Source organism: Schistocerca gregaria, chromosome 10 (assembly GCF_023897955.1).
Source record: "Schistocerca gregaria isolate iqSchGreg1 chromosome 10, iqSchGreg1.2, whole genome shotgun sequence".
Lineage (NCBI taxonomy): Eukaryota > Metazoa > Arthropoda > Insecta > Orthoptera > Acrididae > Schistocerca > Schistocerca gregaria.
This window is the reverse complement of record NC_064929.1, coordinates 103,355,542-103,364,790: the sequence shown is the minus strand read 5'-3', so window position 1 is coordinate 103,364,790 and position 9,249 is coordinate 103,355,542.

The following is a 9,249-nucleotide window of genomic DNA, read 5'->3' as shown; positions in this document are numbered from 1 at the left end:
ACATCTGCTGGTTGTGAATTATTCCTCTTGCATGGCAAGGTGCGCATGTAGGTGTGTTAAAAATTCTGGAGGCACTGGGTATTGATCCCAGTACCTCTCGCATACTACGCGAGCGCTCTACCATCTGAGCTACGCCCGCTCCCCCGAAGACTAATGGTGCTACATACAGCCATATAGACGACACAGACCCTTGCACTCCCATTATTCAGCAGACAAACACTACTCTCTATGTATCCGTTAGGGTGTCTTTCAGGTTTCGTCCATTCTGTATCGAATCGTAGTTGGCCACAATGAAAGTGGCACGTATAACGTCGAAAATAGAATTCGGACACCGCTCTGAGTAAGACCAACGTGTTGTCCACCCTCTAGACTGCAATGAGGTTAAGCCGCGATACCTAAGACAGATCTGCACTCGATGACACCTCGATAACAGCCGGTCCCCACACTTACATCTTGCTCTCCTTACGTCAGTATACATCATATCAGTCTGTGACGCTGGCTTTGCAACATCTTGCGTGCCTTTAGGTTCGCCGCGACCAACACTTACCATGCACTGACCACAAAAAATGGAGGCGCCGCGGCGTGAACCCTGGACCTTTCACATGCCAAGCGAACGCTCTACCTACTGAGCTACGCCCCATGCACGACCAAACTGCGCTATTCCCCATTCTTTGCGACTCAGATGCGCACGGACACGATGGTTGGTTGGTTTGTAGCGGTGAAGGGAGCAGAGTACAAAGGCGCGGACCTGTTCATATACACAAAAGTTCCAAGTAGTTTCGATGCTCTGGTATTACAAATGCAAATTCCGTCTGTTTTTAACGTCTTAAATTGAAAGGGCCGACATAAATTGCTCCGTTTTCACTCCTTGTCGACAATCATACAGCACCTGAGGTAACAAACACATCTCGAGCCTCATTGTGCACTCCATTATTCATGCCAACTCAGTGCCTCGCTCTTTACTACTGTGTACCAATCTTGTCGTCCAACTGCAAAACACTGGGCCACAACAAGTTTCCGCGTCTCCATTGTAATGCGCATACTATGAAACGTTCCCCAAACTTGACACTCACCCTCGCAGCCGACTTTTCCGACTTTCCACGACGCTCACGCTAGTGACAGCATTATTTATAGTTCGACGTCGCGCCAAAGCGAATGAGCACATTTCGCCTACGGCTTAGGCCGCCCTCCTAGTGTGGCTGCTCGGTGTCTGCAGGCAGCGAGGGTCTGCAAGCTTCCTGTGTTCGCACCTATGTCACCTGTGCTTGCTTGTCAGAGACAGACTATCGCAAAACACACAACTCACTCCATGAATTGATTGCTACGGCATCTGTTATCAGCAGTCACAACTAGCAACACCAGTAGCAGCTGACTGCACGCAAAGAATAGGAATGTGCAGTGGGATTTACGTGAACTCGGCGCAAGGCAGATCTTTCCGACATAGGCTTGAGAATCTTACGGGAACACTTGTACTGTTTCTAAATTAAGTGTAGGCGTGGGAGGAGGGTGCTTCCTGCGCACTAATAACAGCACGCTTGTCAATTGTGGATGCTAATCATTCGCTTGTATCTTCCTAGACACATCTGCTGGTTGTGAATTATTCCTCTTGCATGGCAAGGTGCGCATGTAGGTGTGTTAAAAATTCTGGAGGCACTGGGTATTGATCCCAGTACCTCTCGCATACTAAGCGAGCGCTCTACCATCTGAGCTACGCCCGCCCCCCCGAAGACTAATGGTGCTACATACAGCCATATAGACGACACAGACCCTTGCACTCCCATTATTCAGCAGACAAACACTACTCTCTATGTATCCGTTAGGGTGTCTTTCAGGTTTCGTAGTTGGCCACAATGAAAGTGGCACGTATAACGTCGAAAATAGAATTCGGACACCGCTCTGAGTAAGACCAACGTGTTTGTCACCCTCTAGACTTCAATGAGGTTATGCCGCGATACCTAAGACAGATCTGCACTCGATGACACCTCGATAACAGCCGGTCCCCACACTTACATCTTGCTCTCCTTACGTCAGTATACATCATATCAGTCTGTGACGCTGGCTTTGCAACATCTTGCGTGCCTTTTGGTTCGCCGCGACCAACACTTACCATGCACTGACCACAAAAAATGGAGGCGCCGCGGCTTGAACCCTGGACCTTTCAAATGCAAAGAGAACGCTCTACCAACTGAGCTACGCTCCACGCACGACCAAACTGCGCTATTCCCCATTCTTTGCGACTCAGATGCGCACGGACACGATGGTTGGTTGGTTTGTAGCGGTGAAGGGAGCAGAGTACAAAGGCGCGGACCTGTTCATATACACAAAAGTTCCAAGTAGTTTCGATGCTCTGGTATTACAAATGCAAATTCCGTCTGTTTTTAACGTCTTAAATTGAAAGGGCCGTCATAAATTGCTCCGTTTTCACTCCTTGTCGACAATCATACAGCACCTGAGGTAACAAACACATCTCGAGCCCCATTGTGCACTCCATTATTCATGCCAACTCAGTGCCTCGCTCTTTACTACTGTGTACCAATCTTGTCGTCCAACTGCAAAACACTGGGCCACAACAAGTTTCCGCGTCTCCATTGTAATGCGCATACTATGAAACGTTCCCCAAACTTGACACTCACCCTCGCAGCCGACTTTTCCGACTTTCCACGACGCTCACGCTAGTGACAGCATTATTTATAGTTCGACGTCGCGCCAAAGCGAATGAGCACATTTCGCCTACGGCTTGGGCCGCCCTCCTAGTGTGGCTGCTCGGTGTCTGCAGGCAGCGAGGGTCTGCAAGCTTCCTGTGTTCGCACCTATGTCACCTGTGCTTGCTTGTCAGAGACAGACTATCGCAAAACACACAACTCACTCCATGAATTGATTGCTACGGCATCTGTTATCAGCAGTCACAACTAGCAACACCAGTAGCAGCTGACTGCACGCAAAGAATAGGAATGTGCAGTGGGATTTACGTGAACTCGGCGCAAGGCAGATCTTTCCGACATAGGCTTGAGAATCTTACGGGAACACTTGTACTGTTTCTAAATTAAGTGTAGGCGTGGGAGGAGGGTGCTTCCTGCGCACTAATAACAGCACGCTTGTCAATTGTGGATGCTAATCATTCGCTTGTATCTTCCTAGACACATCTGCTGGTTGTGAATTATTCCTCTTGCATGTCAAGGTGCGCATGTAGGTGTGTTAAAAATTCTGGAGGCACTGGGTATTGATCCCAGTACCTCTCGCATACTAAGCGAGCGCTCTACCATCTGAGCTACGCCCGCCCACCGGAAGACTAATGGTGCTACATACAGCCATATAGACGACACAGACCCTTGCACTCCCATTATTCAGCAGACAAACACTACTCTCTATGTATCCGTTAGGGTGTCTTTCAGGTTTCGTAGTTGGCCACAATGAAAGTGGCACGTATAACGTCGAAAATAGAATTCGGACACCGCTCTGAGTAAGACCAACGTGTTTGTCACCCTCTAGACTTCAATGAGGTTATGCCGCGATACCTAAGACAGATCTGCACTCGATGACACCTCGATAACAGCCGGTCCCCACACTTACATCTTGCTCTCCTTACGTCAGTATACATCATATCAGTCTGTGACGCTGGCTTTGCAACATCTTGCGTGCCTTTTGGTTCGCCGCGACCAACACTTACCATGCACTGACCACAAAAAATGGAGGCGCCGCGGCTTGAACCCTGGACCTTTCAAATGCAAAGAGAACGCTCTACCAACTGAGCTACGCCCCACGCACGACCAAACTGCGCTATTCCCCATTCTTTGCGACTCAGATGCGCACGGACACGATGGTTGGTTGGTTTGTAGCGGTGAAGGGAGCAGAGTACAAAGGCGCGGACCTGTTCATATACACAAAAGTTCCAAGTAGTTTCGATGCTCTGGTATTACAAATGCAAATTCCGTCTGTTTTTAACGTCTTAAATTGAAAGGGCCGTCATAAATTGCTCCGTATTCACTCCTTGTCGACAATCATACAGCACCTGAGGTAACAAACACATCTCGAGCCCCATTGTGCACTCCATTATTCATGCCAACTCAGTGCCTCGCTCTTTACTACTGTGTACCAATCTTGTCGTCCAACTGCAAAACACTGGGCCACAACAAGTTTCCGCGTCTCCATTGTAATGCGCATACTATGAAACGTTCCCCAAACTTGACACTCACCCTCGCAGCCGACTTTTCCGACTTTCCACGACGCTCACGCTAGTGACAGCATTATTTATAGTTCGACGTCGCGCCAAAGCGAATGAGCACATTTCGCCTACGGCTTGGGCCGCCCTCCTAGTGTGGCTGCTCGGTGTCTGCAGGCAGCGAGGGTCTGCAAGCTTCCTGTGTTCGCACCTATGTCACCTGTGCTTGCTTGTCAGAGACAGACTATCGCAAAACACACAACTCACTCCATGAATTGATTGCTACGGCATCTGTTATCAGCAGTCACAACTAGCAACACCAGTAGCAGCTGACTGCACGCAAAGAATAGGAATGTGCAGTGGGATTTACGTGAACTCGGCGCAAGGCAGATCTTTCCGACATAGGCTTGAGAATCTTACGGGAACACTTGTACTGTTTCTAAATTAAGTGTAGGCGTGGGAGGAGGGTGCTTCCTGTGCACTAATAACAGCACGCTTGTCAATTGTGGATGCTAATCATTCGCTTGTATCTTCCTAGACACATCTGCTGGTTGTGAATTATTCCTCTTGCATGGCAAGGTGCGCATGTAGGTGTGTTAAAAATTCTGGAGGCACTGGGTATTGATCCCAGTACCTCTCGCACACTAAGCGAGCGCTCTACCATCTGAGCTACGCCCGCCCCCCCGAAGACTAATGGTGCTACATACAGCCATATAGACGACACAGACCCTTGCACTCCCATTATTCAGCAGACAAACACTACTCTCTATGTATCCGTTAGGGTGTCTTTCAGGTTTCGTGCATTCTGTATCGAATCGTAGTTGGCCACAATGAAAGTGGCACGTATAACGTCGAAAATAGAATTCGGACACCGCTCTGAGTAAGACCAACGTGTTGTCCACCCTCTAGACTGCAATGAGGTTAAGCCGCGATACCTAAGACAGATCTGCACTCGATGACACCTCGATAACAGCCGGTCCCCACACTTACATCTTGCTCTCCTTACGTCAGTATACATCATATCAGTCTGTGACGCTGGCTTTGCAACATCTTGCGTGCCTTTAGGTTCGCCGCGACCAACACTTACCATGCACTGACCACAAAAAATGGAGGCGCCGCGGCGTGAACCCTGGACCTTTCACATGCCAAGCGAACGCTCTACCTACTGAGCTACGCCCCATGCACGACCAAACTGCGCTATTCCCCATTCTTTGCGACTCAGATGCGCACGGACACGATGGTTGGTTGGTTTGTAGCGGTGAAGGGAGCAGAGTACAAAGGCGCGGACCTGTTCATATACACAAAAGTTCCAAGTAGTTTCGATGCTCTGGTATTACAAATGCAAATTCCGTCTGTTTTTAACGTCTTAAATTGAAAGGGCCGACATAAATTGCTCCGTTTTCACTCCTTGTCGACAATCATACAGCACCTGAGGTAACAAACACATCTCGAGCCTCATTGTGCACTCCATTATTCATGCCAACTCAGTGCCTCGCTCTTTACTACTGTGTACCAATCTTGTCGTCCAACTGCAAAACACTGGGCCACAACAAGTTTCCGCGTCTCCATTGTAATGCGCATACTATGAAACGTTCCCCAAACTTGACACTCACCCTCGCAGCCGACTTTTCCGACTTTCCACGACGCTCACGCTAGTGACAGCATTATTTATAGTTCGACGTCGCGCCAAAGCGAATGAGCACATTTCGCCTACGGCTTAGGCCGCCCTCCTAGTGTGGCTGCTCGGTGTCTGCAGGCAGCGAGGGTCTGCAAGCTTCCTGTGTTCGCACCTATGTCACCTGTGCTTGCTTGTCAGAGACAGACTATCGCAAAACACACAACTCACTCCATGAATTGATTGCTACGGCATCTGTTATCAGCAGTCACAACTAGCAACACCAGTAGCAGCTGACTGCACGCAAAGAATAGGAATGTGCAGTGGGATTTACGTGAACTCGGCGCAAGGCAGATCTTTCCGACATAGGCTTGAGAATCTTACGGGAACACTTGTACTGTTTCTAAATTAAGTGTAGGCGTGGGAGGAGGGTGCTTCCTGCGCACTAATAACAGCACGCTTGTCAATTGTGGATGCTAATCATTCGCTTGTATCTTCCTAGACACATCTGCTGGTTGTGAATTATTCCTCTTGCATGGCAAGGTGCGCATGTAGGTGTGTTAAAAATTCTGGAGGCACTGGGTATTGATCCCAGTACCTCTCGCATACTAAGCGAGCGCTCTACCATCTGAGCTACGCCCGCCCACCGGAAGACTAATGGTGCTACATACAGCCATATAGACGACACAGACCCTTGCACTCCCATTATTCAGCAGACAAACACTACTCTCTATGTATCCGTTAGGGTGTCTTTCAGGTTTCGTAGTTGGCCACAATGAAAGTGGCACGTATAACGTCGAAAATAGAATTCGGACACCGCTCTGAGTAAGACCAACGTGTTTGTCACCCTCTAGACTTCAATGAGGTTATGCCGCGATACCTAAGACAGATCTGCACTCGATGACACCTCGATAACAGCCGGTCCCCACACTTACATCTTGCTCTCCTTACGTCAGTATACATCATATCAGTCTGTGACGCTGGCTTTGCAACATCTTGCGTGCCTTTTGGTTCGCCGCGACCAACACTTACCATGCACTGACCACAAAAAATGGAGGCGCCGCGGCTTGAACCCTGGACCTTTCAAATGCAAAGAGAACGCTCTACCAACTGAGCTACGCCCCACGCACGACCAAACTGCGCTATTCCCCATTCTTTGCGACTCAGATGCGCACGGACACGATGGTTGGTTGGTTTGTAGCGGTGAAGGGAGCAGAGTACAAAGGCGCGGACCTGTTCATATACACAAAAGTTCCAAGTAGTTTCGATGCTCTGGTATTACAAATGCAAATTCCGTCTGTTTTTAACGTCTTAAATTGAAAGGGCCGTCATAAATTGCTCCGTTTTCACTCCTTGTCGACAATCATACAGCACCTGAGGTAACAAACACATCTCGAGCCCCATTGTGCACTCCATTATTCATGCCAACTCAGTGCCTCGCTCTTTACTACTGTGTACCAATCTTGTCGTCCAACTGCAAAACACTGGGCCACAACAAGTTTCCGCGTCTCCATTGTAATGCGCATACTATGAAACGTTCCCCAAACTTGACACTCACCCTCGCAGCCGACTTTTCCGACTTTCCACGACGCTCACGCTAGTGACAGCATTATTTATAGTTCGACGTCGCGCCAAAGCGAATGAGCACATTTCGCCTACGGCTTGGGCCGCCCTCCTAGTGTGGCTGCTCGGTGTCTGCAGGCAGCGAGGGTCTGCAAGCTTCCTGTGTTCGCACCTATGTCACCTGTGCTTGCTTGTCAGAGACAGACTATCGCAAAACACACAACTCACTCCATGAATTGATTGCTACGGCATCTGTTATCAGCAGTCACAACTAGCAACACCAGTAGCAGCTGACTGCACGCAAAGAATAGGAATGTGCAGTGGGATTTACGTGAACTCGGCGCAAGGCAGATCTTTCCGACATAGGCTTGAGAATCTTACGGGAACACTTGTACTGTTTCTAAATTAAGTGTAGGCGTGGGAGGAGGGTGCTTCCTGCGCACTAATAACAGCACGCTTGTCAATTGTGGATGCTAATCATTCGCTTGTATCTTCCTAGACACATCTGCTGGTTGTGAATTATTCCTCTTGCATGTCAAGGTGCGCATGTAGGTGTGTTAAAAATTCTGGAGGCACTGGGTATTGATCCCAGTACCTCTCGCATACTAAGCGAGCGCTCTACCATCTGAGCTACGCCCGCCCACCGGAAGACTAATGGTGCTACATACAGCCATATAGACGACACAGACCCTTGCACTCCCATTATTCAGCAGACAAACACTACTCTCTATGTATCCGGTAGGGTGTCTTTCAGGTTTCGTCCCTTCTGTATCGAATCGTAGTTGGCCACAATGAAAGTGGCACGTATAACGTCGAAAATAGAATTCGGACACCGCTCTGAGTAAGACCAACGTGTTGCCCACCCTCTAGACTGCAATGAGGTTAAGCCGCGATACCTAAGACAGATCTGCACTCGATGACACTTCGATAACAGCCGGTCCCCACACTTACATCTTGCTCTCCTTACGTCAGTATACATCATATCAGACTGTGACGCTGGCTTTGCAACATCTTGCGTGCCTTTAGGTTCGCCGCGACCAACACTTACCATGCACTGACCACAAAAAATAGAGGCGCCGCGGCTTGAACCCTGGACCTTTCACATGCCAAGCGAACGCTCTACCAACTGAGCTACGCCCCATGCACGACCAAACTGCGCTATTCCCCATTCTTTGCGACTCAGATGCGCACGGACACGATGGTTGGTTGGTTTGTAGCGGTGAAGGGAGCAGAGTACAAAGGCGCGGACCCGTTCATATACACAAAAGTTCCAAGTAGTTTCGATGCTCTGGTATTACAAATGCAAATTCCGTCTGTTTTTAACGTCTTAAATTGAAAGAGCCGTCACAAATTGCTCCGTTTTCACTCCTTGTCGACAATCATACAGCACCTGAGGTAACAAACACATCTCGAGCCCCATTGTGCACTCCATTATTCATGCCAACTCAGTGCCTCGCTCTTTACTACTGTGTACCAATCTTGTCGTCCAACTGCAAAACACTGGGCCACAACAAGTTTCCGCGTCTCCATTGCAATGCGCATACTACGAAACGTTCCCCAAACTTGGCACTCACCCTCGCAGCCGACTTTTTCGACTTTCCACGACGCTCATGCAACGCTCACGCTAGTGACAGCATTATTTATAGTTCGACGTCGCGCCAAAGCGAATGAGCACATTTCGCCTACGGCTTAGGCCGCCCTCCTAGTGTGGCTGCTCGGTGTCTGCAGGCAGCGAGGGTCTGCAAGCTTCCTGTGTTCGCACCTATGTCACCTGTGCTTGCTTGTCAGAGACAGACTATCGCAAAACATACAACACACTCCATGAATTGATTGCTAAGGCATCTGTTATCAGCAGTCACAACTAGCAACACCAGTAGCAGCTGACTGCACGCAAAGAATAGGAATGTGCAGT